This window comes from Coregonus lavaretus, assembly GCF_964263955.1.
Source record: "Coregonus lavaretus genome assembly, chromosome: 39".
NCBI classification, from domain to species: Eukaryota; Metazoa; Chordata; class Actinopteri; order Salmoniformes; family Salmonidae; genus Coregonus; species Coregonus lavaretus.
This window is the reverse complement of record NC_140026.1, coordinates 23,510,612-23,526,357: the sequence shown is the minus strand read 5'-3', so window position 1 is coordinate 23,526,357 and position 15,746 is coordinate 23,510,612.

Below are 15,746 nucleotides of genomic sequence, written 5' to 3'. Positions count from 1 at the left end.
TTACAGGGTGCTACGGTGTTCACCAAGCTAGACCTACGCAATGCGTATCACATGGTCCGGATCAGAGAGGGGGACGAGTGGTTGACGGGTTTCAATACACCGATGGGTCACTTCGAGTATCAGGTGATGCCATTTGGACTGACCAACGCTCCAGCGGTATTCCAGAGTATGGTGAACGACGTCCTGAGAGATATGATCGGTCTCTTTGTGTTTGTTTACCTGGATGACATTCTGATCTTCTCGAAGGAACCTTCCGACCACGTCCAGCATGTCCGGCAGGTTCTGCAGCGATTGTTGGAGAATCGCCTGTTCGTGAAGGCCGAGAAGTGCGAGTTTCACGCCCACACGACATCCTTCCTCGGGTACATCATCTCCAGGGGAGAGATTAGGATGGACCAGGAGAATGTTAGAGCGGTTCTGGAATGGGCCCAGCCCGGTACGAGATTGCAGCTCCAGAGATTTTTGGGGTTTGCGAATTTCTACCGCAGATTCATCCGGGATTACAGCCGTGTGGCCGCTCCGTTAACTGCCTTGACTTCCAGTATCAGGACCTTCAAGTGGAATCCGGAGGCGGATCGAGCGTTTCTGGATTTGAAGAGGCGATTCACCAACGCACCGATTCTCTCTCAACCGGACACGGCCCGTCAGTTCGTCGTTGAAGTGGACGCGTCTGATGTGGGAGTTGGCGCCATCCTGTCGCAGCGATGCTCCACGGACAGTAAACTCCATCCCTGCGCCTACTACTCTCGTCGCCTTTCGCCTGCGGAGAGGAACTACGATGTGGGTAACCGGGAGCTTCTCGTGGTGAAACTTGCCTTGGAGGAGTGGCGCCACTGGTTGGAGGGGGTAGGAGCAACCGTTTATTGTCTGGACTGACCACAAGAATCTTGCTTACGTGCAATCGGCTAGACGTCTCAACTCCCGTCAGGCCAGGTGGGCGTTGTTTTTCGGACGATTCAATTTTTCCCTGACGTTCCGACCTGGATCTAAGAACGGCAAGGCGGACGCCTTGTCCCGGATGTTCTCCAAGACGGAAGAGAGTGGGTCCAAGACCGAGACGATTCTCCCCCGGAACTGCGTCGTGGGAGCAGTTATGTGGAAGATTGAGGAGGAGGTGATGGCGGCCCTTCGGACGCAGCCCGGTCCCGGTAACGGTCCACCCGGTCGGTTGTTTGTGCCTGAGTCGGTTCGTCCTGCTGTCCTCAAATGGTCCCACGCCAGCAAGATGGCTTGTCACCCTGGCGTGGCTCGGACGATGGCGTTTCTTCGCAGACGTTTTTGGTGGCCGGCCATGGCCGAGGATACTCGGGGTTTTGTTGCTGCCTGTCCAGTGTGTGCGCAGAATAAGAGTACCAATCGGCCCAGCTCTGGACTACTTCACCCCCTTCCTATTCCCCGGCGACCATGGTCGCATCTGGCCCTGGACTTTGTCACTGGGTTGCCCTCTTCTGAGGGGAACACGGTCGTTCTGACTATCGTGGACAGATTCAGCAAGTTCGCCCACTTTGTGCCAATTGCCAAGCTTCCCTCTGCCTCGGAGACGTCCGAGATCCTGGTTAGGGAGGTTTTCAGGGTCCACGGTTTGCCCAGTGATATCGTTTCCGACCGTGGTCCTCAGTTTACCTCTGCTGTCTGGAAGTCCTTCTGTTTGGCCATTGGAGCTACAGTCAGTCTCACATCTGGTTTTCACCCCCAATCTAATGGTCAGGCGGAGAGAGCCAACCAGAAGATGGAATCCACGCTACGCTGCCTTGTCTCCTCCAACCCCACCTCCCGGGTCTCTCAGTTGCCTTGGGTTGAGTATGCCCACAATACTCTCCCTACATCTGCCACTGGGATGTCTCCCTTCCAGTGCCTGTATGGCTACCAACCTCCCTTGTTCCCATCTCAGGAGAAGGAGCTCTCAGTGCCCTCTGTTCAGGCCCATATTCGTCGTTGCCACCGGACCTGGCATCGGGCCAGAAAGGCACTCCTTAGAGTTTCGGACCGGTATCAGCTCCAGGCGAATCGTCGCCGGATTCCCGCTCCCACCTATACCATCGGAGATAGGGTCTGGTTGGCCACACGGGATCTTCCTTTACGGACTGAGTCTAGGAAGTTGTCACCGAAGTTCATTGGTCCGTTTGTGGTGGAGAAGGTGATCAATCCGGTTGCAGTTCTCCTCAGTCCTCTGTTGCCTCCTCCGCCTCCTCCTCCTCCTCCTCGGATGATCGGAGGTGGTCCTGCCTACACGGTGCGACGCAGCATGGATTCCAGACGGCGGGGCCGGGGTTTCCAGTATCTCGTGGACTGGGAGGGGTATGGTCCTGAAGAGAGGAGTTGGATTCCGCGGCGACAGATCCTAGATGCGGACCTCATTCGTGACTTCTACCGCCTCCATCCTGGCGCTCCGGGGAGTCCGCCCGGTGGCGTTCGTCGGAGGGGGGGTACTGTAACGATCCCTGCAGTCTGAGTCGGTTCCTGTCTGTGTACTAGTTTTTCTGCTCGGGATCTCCAGTTTCCCGAGGGTTCTGGAACGCTCCCTGCCTGGTTGCCGGGCAACGTTGCTAGGCGGGAGCTCTCTTGATTTCCGCACCTGCATCCCATCAGCAATCTGCACACCTGGTCCTGATCATCACCCTTCTTAGGCTCTGTCCTAACATCCATTCCCTGCCGGATCGTTAGCCATGAACAGTATGTTTATCAGTGGATCAGCCTTAGAGCATGTAGCGTTAGTTTTGTTGTTTTGCACCTTGTTTGCTTGTTTTGTACTTACCTCCGTTTTGTTTCATCTGCAGTCACTCATCCGGAACCTTCACCCAACCTCTGCCTGATGGTCGGCGGCTGCCGAGCCATTACTGGACCTACCACTGCACCCTCAACAACTCATCCACGCCACCCGCTCTGTTCCCTGGATTATTCAGCCTCACTCGTGGATCTATTAAATAAACACTCACCTTTGTTTCAACTTACCTTGTCCTGGTCTGCTTCTGGGTTCTGGCTTAGTAAACCGTGACAGATTAAAATGTAATAAATTGAAGGTTATTTGTTGATGCAAAAATGTAACGATTTTAAGGTTGAGTCTATACATTTGGGGTGTAGTGGGGTCCCAATAATACACTTTATATTCATCACAGAAGACTGAAATATAACAAAACCGTTTGACATAGAAACACTGGATTTTCGGTGTTAAAAAAATTAAAAATGTTTATTTCATTCCACCCATGAGGCCACTAGGTCATTTGACCAGGAGATAGCTACGAACTGAACCATAACGACCCAATATCGCCATCTGACGATAGCTCCAATGCACTCATATTACATAATCTTACCGGTTAAAGGAATGTATACCGGTTCGTACATAAATACATCTCCATTCAGGCTGCAAAGGAACCGATTTCCTCCTTAAATCGAACGGGGAAAATATGAGTAGAGTACTAGGTGGTAACTATCCCTCCCTAAGCACAATGTCTAATTGCTGACACAAAAAAGCAACGTTTGGTGAAAAAAATGCGTATGTGGATGAAGGTCATGCTTAGGCGAATAAACTATAAAGGGAAATAAATGGCTACAGTTCACACTTCTTTTTGTTATTTCATGAAATGTTGTTTTTAGAAAAGGGGTGTTTTTTTTAAAGTACCTGGGTAACTTTTCTTAGTTCTTTCTTTGTTGTTCCTTTTCTATACAATCCATTATGTACAATTGCATTAAATATTATTTGAATAATGCAACACACTCATCCAACATATTACTACTTTACTCAAAAAGTATCTACATTTTTCTCTCTAAATAAGTGGATTATGTATCTTAAGGCCTTCCTACTTGTATATTTAAAAAACTATTATAGATATAACTTCATTGGAATATTGCAGAAGTCTGTTTTTTCATCCCTGGTCTGATAGATTGAAAATAAGCCATTTTAAATTATTTGTATTCAGTGGTGGAGTGGAGGGTATATGCAGGTATAGGCTATATACCCACTTATTTTTCAGTGGGCATTGCATATACTCAATTCCCAACTGATACTGTATCAAAGTAGTGTAGTGGAGGTATACCCCATACCAATTAATAGGGCTGATGGAACAGATTGGAATGTTTAGCTGAAAATGTTGATAAACTATTATTTCTTCACATTTTCGGCGCAGCAATGTATACATGGCAGTAGGCCTACACGTGAATGTTCCAAAATGCAATTTGCGGGAAAACACAGTTCTAAGGAAGACAGAAAAAAAAGCCATATTACAAACTATGTGTTGTGATAATTGCGCTGTTTGCTCGATAACCTGTTAGTTCATATGCCTTGCGACCATGATATATAGGCCTAAAGTCTGAGACAATAAGAATACACTGTAGCAGAATAAATTCAACCACACCTTTATTTCATCACAAAACCGGAGAGCAACCTGTCCGGTGAAGTCCACATAAGCATATTGCCTGTAACAGACAGTTACATGACCTACAGCATGGTCAAGCAAGTTAATGTTTCTGACATTTTCGGACCACTAAACAACTACAGTGAGGGAAAAAAGTATTTGATCCCCTGCTGATTTTGTACGTTTGCCCACTGACAAAGAAATGATCAGTCTATCATTTTAATGGTAGGTTTATTTGAACAGTGAGAGACAGAATAACAACAAAAAAATCCAGAAAATGCATGTCAAAAATTGACTTGCATTTTAATGAGTGAAAGAAGTATTTGACCCCCTCTCAATCAGGAAGATTTCTGGCTCCCAGGTGTCTTTTATACAGGTAACGAGCTGAGATTAGGAGCACACTCTTAAAGGGAGTGCTCCTAATCTCAGTTTGGTACCTGTATAAAAGACACCTGTCCACAGAAGCAATCAATCAATCAGATTCCAAACTCTCCACCATGGCCAAGACCAAAGAGCTCTCCAAGGATGTCAGGGACAAGATTGTAGACCTACACAAGGCTGGAATGGGCTACAAGACCATCGCCAAGCAGCTTGGTGAGAAGGTGACAACAGTTGGTGCGATTACTCGCAAATGGAAGAAACACAAAATAACTGTCAATCTCCCTCGGCCTGGAGCTCCATGCAAGATCTCACCTCGTGGAGTTGCAATGATCATGAGAACGGTGAGGAATCAGCCCAGAACTACACGGGAGGATCTTGTCAATGATCTCAAGGCAGCTGGGACCATAGTCACCAATAAAACAATTGGTAACACACTACGCCGTGAAGGACTGAAATACTGCAGCGCCCGCAAGGACCCCCTGCTCAAGAAAGCACATATACAGGCCCGTCTGAAGTTTGCCAATGAACATCTGAATGATTCAGAGGAGAACTGGGTGAAAGTGTTGTGGTCAGATGAGACCAAAATCGAGCTCTTTGGCATCAACTCAACTCGCAGTGTTTGGAGGAGGAGGAATGCTGCCTATGACCCCAAGAACACCATCAAACATGGAGGTGGAAACATTATGCTTTGGGGGTGTTTTTCTGCTAAGGGGACAGGACAACTTCACCGCATCAAAGGGACGATGGACGGGGCCATGTACCGTCAAATCATGGGTGAGAACCTCCTTCCCTCAGCCAGGGCATTGAAAATGGGTCGTGGATGGGTATTCCAGCATGACAATGACCCAAAACACACAGCCAAGGCAACAAAGGAGTGGCTCAAGAAGAAGTACATTAAGGTCCTGGAGTGGCCTAGCCAGTCTCCAGACCTTAATCCCATAGAAAATCTGTGGAGGGAGCTGAAGGTTTGAGTTGCCAAACGTCAGCCTCAACCTTAATGACTTGGAGAAGATCTGCAAAGAGGAGTGGGACAAAAACCCTCCTTAGATGTGTGCAAACCTGGTGGCCAACTACAAGAAACGTCTGACCTCTGTGATTGCCAACAAGGGTTTTGCCACCAAGTACTAAGTCATTTTTTGCAGAGGGGTCAAATACTTATTTCCCTCATTAAAATGCAAATCAATTTATAACATTTTTGACATGCGTTTTTCTGGATTTTGTTGTTGTTATTCTGTCTCTCACTGTTCAAATAAACCTACCATTAAAATTATAGACTGATCATGTCTTTGTCAGTGGGCAAACATACAAAATCAGCAGGAGATCAAATACCTTTTTCCCCTCTCTGTAGATTTAGAACCACGGAGAGTTACTGCAAGTCACAAAGAAAACAGGAGCTGCCTCCACTATTCCAGCACCATTTCAACTTCAACATTATCAAATCACCTATGCTTAGAATGTTGTCACGTTCGTTGTGTAAAGGATCGGACCAAGGTGCAGCGTGGTATGCGTACATAGTCGTTTATTTTAATAAACACCGACAAAATAAAAAAATCCAACAGAACATGACGTTCAAGAGGCTAAACATCAAACAAGCCAAACAGAAACAAGATCCCACAACTAAGGTAGGCAACATGGCTGCCTAAGTCTGCTCCCCAATCAGAGACAACGACCGACAGCTGCCTCTGATTGGGAACCACAACCGGCCAACATAGAAATATATAACCTAGATTTCACACCCTGACCAACTCAACTAGAGATCTCAATGTCAGGGCGTGACAAATGTTGAAACAAAACCAGTAGAGTTGAGTCAGTCTTTATAAAAAAATAATTGCCTCCAAGTTTCTATGGTGGAATTTTGGCTATAGGCTACTTTGAAGCAAGACAAGGTAAGACATGCCACATAATATGAAGTAAAACTTCCAGGTTTCAAACAATGAAGGAACCGGAAAAATATAGAGATGTTAATGATAGGCCTAACTGTCTTCTGGTAGATGGAAAGGCTTTCCCAAAAGCCTTCTCTATTAAATGTTAACTAGCTACAAAGTAGCCTATGCCTACCTGTCAGAATGATATCATGGTTATTCGCCTCAATCCAGTGGCCACTTCTTTTGCAAACTCCATCTCATGTGCAACAGAAACACCAATAATCAAACAATAGTGCTAGGTGTCTTCACACTTGAATTAAAGGGTAACTACTCTCAAAAACCACAATTTCTATTTTACTATACAATTTTGTTGTTTTTCTGTTTTAAAAAGTGTCGCTTTCAGAACGAAACCAGACATTTTTTGAGAAAATCTGAAACCTGTGAATTTCTGACTCAGTTTATCTGTTTCAAGAGTAAGCCTACTATTAGCCTACTGCACATTACAGTTTGGGTTGGCCTGACTGTGAAAGACCAATATGGGATTTATAATTTTAGGTCATTCAAAGTGTATGTCACTGTTTCTCATATAATTTTTCGCCGGTTGGGCTGTTTGGAAAAATTGTGGCAAAACTAGAGTATACACACTTCTCCAGGCACCACTACACCACTGCATGTTTTGGATTTGTTGACATGAACTCCTTTTACAGAACATTATTCACAGTTGTAAGAAGAAAGATTAAACGTTTATGAAGTCAAATTCTAAAGTTAAATTGAGATTTAGAGTAGAATACATGTATTTTTCATCCCAGATGCAATATGCAATTAATGTAATTATTGTTTTGTTTATAGGTTTATTAAATGATATGTTCATAAACTTGTGCAATTTCAAAAGTGTAATTAATAGTCAATAAATTATGAATATCAATCAAACAAATAGGATCTGAATGCTTCCACTAATCACCCTATTTCTCTCACTCTATGCCTGAAGGCACCCTGGCCTGATGATTCCTGGCTGTGCCTGTCCCCAATCCACCTGGTTGTGCTGCTGACTATCTGGGGTGCCCTGGACTGTTCCCTGACTACCATCCCCCTTACCACCACGCCCACAAACCTTGACTTCCTACAACATGAAAAGCCATCTGATCTTACAGTATTGAAGTGTTTGCACCCTCTATTAAGTGTAGGTTTTAGGCTGGATATCTGTAAAACACTTTGTGACAATTGCTGATGTAAAAATGGCTTTACAAAATAAATGTGATTGATTGAAGTGTGCTTTCTTCTATTTTGTGATATATTTATATTTGTATATTTTAGTCATTTAGCAGACACTCTTATCCAGAGCGACTTACAGTTAAGTGAGTGCATACATTTTTCATACTGGCCCACCGTGGGAATCGAACCCACAACCCTGGCGTTGCAAGCGCCATGCTCTACCAACTGAGCTACCAGAGTGCCTGTGATACAATACATAATCAGATAACATTGTCTTACAAGATTTGTTAAAATAAATCCTTTCATATAATATATTATATCATATCACCATCATCAGCATCATCATCATCACAATATCACAATTCCATCAGCAAGACCAGTATACGTTGGCCCCTTCAAAATGGTGCACAGTCCAGCTTATTGTCTATGTTCCCATATCCCATATATCAATCTTATCTGATTATGTATCACAAAATACAAGAATGCACACTTCAATCAATCACATGTATTTTGTAAAGCCCTTTTTACATCAGCAATCTTTAGGCTAGAGCTGTCAAAAAATGTGGTGCTCTGGCATGAAATAAAAATACTGTGAAGCGCACAGACAGTGACAGTCTATTTACAACAGCAACAAAACTCCTTTCCCTACTTTCTCTTCTATTTTGTATTTTGAATAAAAGCATGATTGTATTGATGTTAGCAGTGTAATGTAGGCCTAGTAGGCTACAATGCATTAGCATTAGGATACTACCAGAACAATTTAAAAGGAAACAATTATGAATCTAATAATGTGACACACTATACCGTACAGTACAGTGAATTGCATTGAGAGGAGCCTACAACGTACAGTCAGGTCCATAAGTATTTGGACAGTGACACAATTTGCATCATTTTGGCTCTGTACGCCACCACAATGGATTTGAAAGGAAACAATCAAGATGTGCTTTAAGTGTAGACTTTCATCTTTAATTTAAGGGTTTTGTCAAAATTATTGTATGAACCGTGTAGGAATTAAAACCATTTGTATACATAGCCCCCGGATTTTAGGGGCTCAAAAGTAATTGGACAAACTAACATAATCATAAATTAAATTGTGAGTTTTAATACTTGGTTGCAAATCCTTTGCAGTCAATGACTGCCTGAAGTCTGGAACCCATAGACATCTCCAGATGCTGGGTTTCTTCCCTGGTGATGCTCTGCCAGGCCTTTACTGCAGCTGTCTTCAGTTGCTGCTTGTTCTTGGGGTGTTTTGCCTTCAGTTTTGCATTCAGCAAGTGAAATGCATGCTCAACTGGATTCAGGTCAGGTGGTTGACTTGGCCATTGCAGAACATTCCACTTCTTTGCCTTAAAAAAAGTATTGGGTTGCTTTCACAGTATTCTTCGGGTCATTGTCCATCTGCACTGTGAAGCACCGTTCAATGAGTTTTGAAGCATTTGGCTGAATTTGAGCAGATAATATATCCCTAAACACTTCAGAATTCATCTTGCTGCTTTTGTCAGCAGTCTCATCATCAATAAATACAAGGGAACCAGTTCCATTGGCAGCCATACATGCCCACGCATAACACTACCTGCACCATGCTTCACAGATGAGGTGGTATGCTTCGGATCTTGAGCAGTTCCTTCCCTTCTCCATACTCTTCTCTTCCCATCATTCTGGTACAAGTTGATCTTTGTCTCATCTGTCCATAGGATGTTGTTCCAGAACTGTACAGGCTTTTTTAGATGTTTTTTGGCAAACTTTAATCTGGTCTTCCTGTTTTTGAGGCTTACCAATGGTTTACATCTTGTGGTAAACCCTCTGTATTTGCTCTGGTGAAGTCTTCTCTTGATTGTTGACTTTGACACAGATACGCCTGCCTCCTGGAGGGTGTTCTTGATCTCGCCAACTGTTGTGAAGGGGTTTTTCTTCACCAGGGAAATAATTATTCTGTCATCCACCACAGTTGTTTTCCGTGGTCTTCCGGGCCTTTTGGTGTTCCTGAGCTCACCAGTGCGTTCTTTCTTTTTAAGAATGTACCAAATAGTTGATTTGGCCACACCTAATGTTTTTGCTATCTCTCTGATGGGTTTGTTTTGATTTTTCAGCCTAATGATGGCTTGCTTCACTGGCAGTGACAGCTCTTTGGACTTCATATTGAGGGTTAACAGCAACAGATTCCAAATGCAAATGCCACACTTGAAATCAACTCTAGACCTTTTATCTGCTTACTTGTAAATGAACTAATGAGGGAATAACACACACCTGGCCATGGAACAGCTGAGTAGCCAATTGTCCAATTACATTTGGTCCCTTAAAAGGGGGGAGGACCACATATAAAAAATTGCTGTAATTCCTACACCGTTCACCCAATGTCTGCACTTTCAGTTCATATACATTATTTAATTTCAACTCCAATATGCTGTGGTAGACAGCTAAAATAATAATAACTTGGTCTATGTCCAAATATTTATGGACCTGACTGTATATCATTCTGACTTCATCTTGAACACCTGAGCGACTGATCTTCCTCAGAGGTTGTTTGCGCAAAAGTACAGACACAGCATATCCATCACCAAAGTACATTCCACCTGATGGCCGACATTGTCTGCACACTTCAAAGTCTTCTCAACGTCTGTCAATAGAAATCAGAATACACTGTCCTCCAGCAATTAAGAGATGGCCCAGCTAGCACATTTGATTCCTTGAAAGTTGTGGGAACGTATGTTTTTGGTTTCACATTGTTTGTAGGAATGAAGCCATATGTTTACTGACCGGTAAAACTTAAAAAAACATTCTGAGAACAGAAGTGAAAATTTTGCCGGAAAGTATATTGACTTTTTCCACATTTTGTTACATTACAGCCTTATTCTAAAATTGACTAAATCGTTTTTTTCTCTCATCAATCTACACGCAATACCCCATAATGACAAAGCGAAAACAGGTTTTTAGAAATGTTTGCAAATGCATTGAAAATGAAAAACGGAAATAACACATTTACATAAGTATTCAGATCCTTTACTCAGTACTTTGCTGAAGCACCTTTGGCAGTGAATACAGCCTTAAGCTCTGTCAGATTGGATGGGGAGCATCGCTGCACAAATATTTTTTGATCTCTCCAGAGATGTCCTATCGGGTTCTGGCTGGGCCACTCAAGGTCATTCATAGACTTGTCCCGAAGCCACTCCTGCGTTGTCTTGGCTGTGTGCTTAGGGTCGTTGTCCTGTTGGAAGGTGAACCTTCACCCTAGTTTGAGGTCCTGAGCGCTCTGGAGCAGGTTTTCATCAAGGATCTCTCTGTACTTTGCTCCGTTCATCTTTCCCTCGATACTGACTAGTCTCCCAGTCCCTGCCGCTGAAAAACATCCCCACAGCATGATGCTGCCACCACAATTCTTCACCATAGGGATGGTGCCAGGTTTCCTCCAGACGTGATGCTTGGCATTCAGGCCGAAGAGTTCAATCTTGGTTTCATCAGACCAGAGAATCTTGTTTCTCATGGTCTGAGAGTCCTTTAGGTGCCTTTTGGCAAACTCCAAGCGGGCTATCATGTGCCTTTTACTGAGGAGTGGCTTCCATCTGGCCACTCTACCATAAAGGCCTGATTGGTGGAGTGCTGCAGAGGTGGTTGTCCTTCTGGAAGGTTCTCCCATCTCCCCAGAGGAATTCTTGAGCTCTGTCAAAGTAACCATCAGGTTCTTGGTCACCTGCCTGACCAAGGCCCTTCTCCCCCGATTGGCTGGGCGGCCAAACTAGGAAGAGTCTTGGTGGTTCCAAACTTCTTCCATTTAAGAATGATTGAGACCACTGTGTTCTTGGGGACATTCAATGGTGCAGACATTTTCTGGTACCCTTCACAAGATCTGTGCCTCTACATAATCCTGTCTCGGAGCTCTACGGACAATTCCTTCTACCTCATGGCTGGGTTTTTGCTCCGACATGAACTGTCAACTGTGGGACCTTATATAGACATATTTGTGCATTTCCAAATCATGTCCAATCAATTGAATTTACCACAGGTGGATTCCAGTCAAGTTGTAGAAACATCTCAAGAATGATCAATGGAAACAGGATGCATCTGAGGTCAATTTCGAGTCTCATAGCAAAGGGTCTGAATACTTATGTAAATAAGGTATTTCTGTTTTTTATATTTAATACATTTGCAAATAATTCTAAAAACCTGTTTTCGCTTTGTCATTATCGGGTATTGTGTGTAGATTGATGAGAAAAACATCAATTTTAGAATAAGGCTGTAACGTAACAAGATTTGTAAAAAGTCAAGGGGTATGAATACTTTCCGAAGGCACTGTATATGATTTTAAATAACATTCTTAGTACGTTCGCTGAACGTTACTAAAGTGTTCTTGTGGTTTTTATGGAAAGTTTTCTTAACATTCTTGAAACAATTTGAGAACATGACTTTAAATAGAAACCTGTAGGAAATATTATGCTGAAGTACTGAAAATCTCACAGAAGAACGTTGTTTCTTTTTTGTATTTTACTTTTTCGATCTTGTCTCATCGCTGCAACTCCCCAACAGGCTCTGGAGTCGAAGGTCGAGTCATGCGTCCTCCGAAAATGACCAACCAAACTGCGCTTCTTAACACCTGCCCGTTTAACCCGGAAGCCAGCCGCACCAATGTGTCGGAGGAAACGCCGTTCAACTGAGGTCAGCCTGCAGGCGCCTGGCCCGCCACAAGGAGTCGCTAGAGCGCGACGAGCCAAGTAAAGCCCCCCCGGCCAAACCCTCCCCTAACCCGGACGATGCTGGGCCAATTGTGTGCCGCTCTATGGGACTCCCGATCACTGCCGGTTGTGATACATCCAGGGATCGAACCCAGGTCTGTAGTGACGCCTCTAGCACTGCGATGCAGTGGCTTAGACCGCTGCGCCACTCAGGAGAATGTTGTTTCTTAACGTTCTTGCAACAATTTGAGAACATCTAGAATGGCGCAGGAGAAGATGGCTGCAATTTTACAGCCCTCTAACCAATTGTACTATTATGTGTGTTTTTCCGCGTTATTTGTAATTTATTTTGTACATAATGTTTCTGCCATCGTCTCTTATAACCAAAAAGAGCTTCTGGATATCAGGACAGCGATTACTCACCTCGTATTGGACAAATAATTTTTCTTCAACGAGGCGGCCGCGAAGGATATCCTACAGACACCCGACAAGGCCCAAATCCCCATCATTCGCATGAGGAAGAGACGGAGATATCGTGGACGTAGGTCGGGGTGCCTTGTAAGGATCCAACGGCGAGCGAGTAAACTGCCGCTCCCATCAATCCTATTAGCCAATCTTCAATCATTGGAAATAAATTGGATGACCTAAGATTACGGTTATCCTACCAACGGGACATTAAAAACTGTAATATCTTATGTTTCACCGAGTCGTGGCTGAACGACGACATGGATAACATACAGCTAGCGGGCTATACGCTACATCGGCAGGATAGAACGTCTGACTCCGGTAAGACAAGGGATGGCGGTCTGTGTATATTTGTAAACAACAGCTGGTGCACAAAATCAAATACTAAGGAAGTCTCGAGGTTTTGCTCGCCTGAGGTAGAGTATCTTATGATAAGCTGTAGACCACACTATTTACCAAGAGAGTTTTCATCTATATTTTTCATTGCTGTCTATTTACCACCACAAACCAATGCTGGCATTAAGATTGCACTGAATGAGCTGTATAAGGCCATAAGTCAACATGAAATCGCTCATCCAGAGGCAGCGCTCCTAGTGGCCGGGGACTTTAATGCAGGGAAACTTAAATCCGTTCTACCTAATTTCTACCAGCATGTTAAATGTGCAACCAGAGGAAAAAAAACTCTAGACCACCTTTACTCCACACACAGAGATGCATATAAAGCTCTCCCTCGCCCTCCATTTGGCAAATCTGACCATAACTCTATCCTCCTGATTCCTGCTTATGAGCAAAAACTAAAGCAGGAAGCACCAGTGACTCGGTTAATAAAAAAGTGGTCAGATGACGCAAATGCTAAGCTACAGGACTGTTTTGCTATCACAGACTGGAACATGTTCCGGGATTCTTCAGATAGCATTGAGGAGTACACCACATCAGTCACTGGCTTCATCAATAAGTGCATCGATGATGTCTTCCCCACAATGACCGTACATACCCCAACCAGAAGCAATGGATTACAGGAAACATCCGCACTGAGCTAAAGGGTAGAGCTGCCGCTTTCAAGGAGCGGGACTCTAACCCGGACGCTTATAAGAAATCCCGCTATGCCCTCCGACGAACCATCAAACAGGCAAAGAGTCAATACAGGACTAAGATTGAATCGTACTACACCGGCTCTGACGCTCGTCGGATGTGGCAGGGCTTGAAAACTATTACAGACTACAAAGGGAAGCACAGCCGCGAGCTTCCCAGTGACACAAGCCTACCAGACGAGCTAAACCACATCTATGCTCGCTTCGAGGCAAGCAACACTGAAGCATGCATGAGAGCACCAGCTGTTCTGGATGACTATGTGATCACGCTCTCCGTAGCCGATGTGAGTAAGACTTTTAAGCAGGTCAACATTCACAAGGCCGCAGGGCCAGACAGATTGCCAGGACGTGTACTCCGAGCATGTGCTGACCAACTGGCAAGTGTCTTCACTGACATTTTCAACATGTCCCTGACTGAGTCTGTAATACCAACATGTTTCAAGCAGACCACCATAGTCCCCGTGCCCAAGGACACTAAGATAACCTGCCTAAATGACTACCGACCCGTAGCACTGACGTCTGTAGCCATGAAGTGCCTTGAAAGGCTGGTCATGGCTCACATCAACACCATTATCCCAGAAACCCTAGACCCACTCCAATTTGCATACCACCCCAACATATCCACAGATGATGCAATCTCTATTGCACTCCACACTGCCCTTTCCCACCTGGACAAGAGGAACACCTACGTGAGAATGCTATTCATTGACTACAGCTCAGCATTCAACACCATAGTGCCCTCAAAGCTCATCACTAAGCTAAGGATCCTGGGACTAAACACCTCCCTCTGCAACTGGATCCTGGACTTCCTGACGGGCCGCCCCCCAGGTGGTAAGGGTAGGTAACAACACATCTGCCACACTGATCCTCAACACGGGGGCCCCTCAGGGGTGCGTGCTCAGTCCCCTCCTGTACTCCCTGTTCACCCATGACTGCATGGCCAGGCACGACTCCAACACCATCATTAAGTTTGCCGACGACACAACAGTGGTAGGCCTGATCACCGACAACAATGAGACAGCCTATAGGGAGGAGGTCAGAGACCTGGCCGTGTGGTGCCAGGATAACAACCTCTCCCTCAACGTGACCAAGACAAAGGAGATGATTGTGGACTACAGGAAAAAAAAAAGAGGACTGAGCACGCCCCCATTCTCATTGACGGGGCTGTAGTGGAACAGGTTGAGAGCTTCAAGTTCCTTGGTGTCCACATCACCAACGAACTATCATGGTCCAAACACACCAAGACAGTCGTGAAGAGGGCACGACAAAGCCTATTCCCCCTCAGGAGACTGAAAAGATTCGGCATGGGTCCTCAGATCCTCAAAATATTATACAGCTGCACCATCGAGAGCATCCTGACTGGTTGCATCACCGCCTGGTATGGCAACTGCTTGGCCTCCGACCGCAAGGCACTACAGAGGGTAGTGCGTACTGCCCAGTACATCACTGGGGCCAAGCTTCCTGCCATCCAGGACCTCTATACCAGGCGTTGTCAGAGGAAGGCCCTCAAAATTGTCAAAGACTCCAGCCACCCTAGTCATAGACTGTTCTCTCTGCTACCGCACGGCAAGCGATACCGGAGTGCCAAGTCTAGCTCCAAAAGACTTCTCAACAGCTTCTACCCCCAAGCCATAAGACTCCTGAACAGCTAATCATGGCTACCCGGACTATTTGCACTGCCCCCCCACCCCATCTTTTTACGCTGCTGCTACT